A 2,432-nucleotide genomic window follows, 5' to 3' on the forward strand; every position below is an offset into this window, starting at 1 on the left:
AGCATAGGACACACCATCGGGAACCATTGTTTTGGGTATTGTATCGGAACCGACAGCAAGAACATAAAGTTATGAATCGAGATGTGATTTCACAATATTTGCCCCCTTGGTGATTGTATCTGTATACGGTCGAAACAGATTTCGTCCTTCCTACGTCTGATCGAGTTCGAAAGATAATCGATCGAAGTGAGATATCGAGATGGGTTCCGAAGATGGTACAAACAAGCTTTGAATCAGTGGGGTTGATCAATGTCGAGTTCGATATCGTTGTCAAGCTCGGATCCAAATCAAACTATGATGCAAAGTAAAGCTATCAAGCTTATAATCCAGAAACCGACCAACATTGACCCCGAATCAATTCGAGAGCTCGAGTCAGAATCGAGCTCGAGCCAAGATCGAGAGCTCGAGTTAGAATCGAGCTCAAACCAAGATCGAGAGCTCGAGTCAAGATCGAGCTCGTAGACAAAAGCTGTTGCAATCCCACTAGAGAGAATCTTGGCAGAAATTGTGGAAAATCTAATCTATCATAGGTTCCCCACTACGTATTTTTAATTATATCCAAAGTAAGATCTCTCCACTATAAGAGGGATGGCTATTATTTCTGTAAGGGATCTATCATTTTAAGGCATTCATACACTCCCATATTATTGATATTCACAGAGAAAAACATACTGATATTCATAGAGAGATTATCCTTTTTTGGGTTTTGTATATTAATTCGTCTTGCTTGTTCATAAACTGTTTTCCATTCAGTTTGGTTTGTATTTCATTCTTTATATAGTCAATACTCAATATATTTCTACTTGATTTTCTGATTTGTACCATGTTATACCACGTACCCTTAGAACTACGTATAAATTTAACTCTATCCGTTTTTCAGGTAAACAGTTTGGCGTCCACCGTGGGGCTAAGGATAACAGTGGTTATTTGATACGAATCTGAAGAAACACACCGTTGTGTTTTTGCGCTCGATTCCGAAAATATCTTGGATTTCGGATTAGCAACGACTAACTACCAATCAAATGACTTCACCAATCGACAACGGAGCCGGTCTTCAAGATGAGAACAATAACTTGACACTCAGTACCGAAAGGCCACTTGTAAACGCCGTTGGAGCTCGAATCAGAGCGCCAATAGATATCAATTCGCATGTAGCCATCGAGACGAACCTCGATGCTGAACCCGAGAATAGCATCCATGGTGGCACTCGGTTTGCAGCTCGAGATACCCATAACATCGAGGAAAATGACGTTAGCTTGCGTATGATTTTCGAAATGTTGCAAGCCCAATATGCAATAATAGCTCAGTTGCAGAGCCAAACCCAGCTACAAAGCAAGCCGGAGCCCAGTCCACCTCGAGAAATTACCCACAAAACGGAGCCAACCATAATGAAGTCAAATGAGCAAGAATCGGGGACTACTCCCGAAATTGCTAAATTGCTCGAAGAACTGACAAAGCGAGTCGAAGCCAATGATAAAAAAGTAGAAACTTATAACTCTAGGGTCGATAAGATCCTGGGAGCTCCACCAATGATGAAAGGGTTGGATTCGAAAAAAATTCGTGCAAAAACCTTTTCCCTCGAGCACAGCCCAGAAACCAATCCCCAAAATATTTCGTATGCCCGAAATTCCCAAATATAACGGAACGACCGATCCCAACGAGCACGTCACTTCTTACACATGTGCCATTAAGGGTAATGATTTAGAAGACGATGAAATCGAATATGTGTTATTTAAAAAATTCGGAGAGACCCTCTCGAAGGGGGCAATGATTTGGTATGAAAACCTACCACCAAATTCCATAGACTCGTTCACCATGTTAGCAGATTCTTTTGTGAAAGCACATGTTGGCGCCATAAAAGTCGCAACAAGGAAATCAGACCTCTTCAAGGTAAGACAAAAGAATAACGAGATGCTGAGGGAGTTCGTATCTCGTTTTCAAAAGGAACGAATGGACTTTCCACCAGTCACAGACGATTGGGCTGTTCAGGCTTTCACTCAAGGTTTGAACGAACAAAATTCGACGGTTTCATGATGGTTAAAGCATAACCTGATCGAAAACCTAGCCATCACATGGGCCGACGTACACAATCGGTATCAATCAAAAATTAGGGTCGAAGATGATCAATTGGGGTCTGAACCCGCTGTTCGAAGGGATATTAATCGAGAACGAGGTCCGATCGGGGATCGATACCATCTGTACAACAGAAGCCACAAAGTTAGTGAATCGAGACATAACCTCGGGCAAAATAACAAAAGAAGTGATGGAGGTCAAGGGTCCCGAGGGCTGATGAACAAAAGTAGGTTCGATAGGCCTGCCGGATCTAAGGAAGCACCTCGGTTATCGGAATATAACTTCAGCATTGATGCATCCGCCATCGTTTCGGCTATCGGACGCATCAAAGGCACTAAATGGCCTTGACCCATGTAGAC

Source organism: Nicotiana tabacum, chromosome 12 (assembly GCF_000715075.1).
Source record: "Nicotiana tabacum cultivar K326 chromosome 12, ASM71507v2, whole genome shotgun sequence".
NCBI classification, from domain to species: domain Eukaryota; kingdom Viridiplantae; phylum Streptophyta; class Magnoliopsida; order Solanales; family Solanaceae; genus Nicotiana; species Nicotiana tabacum.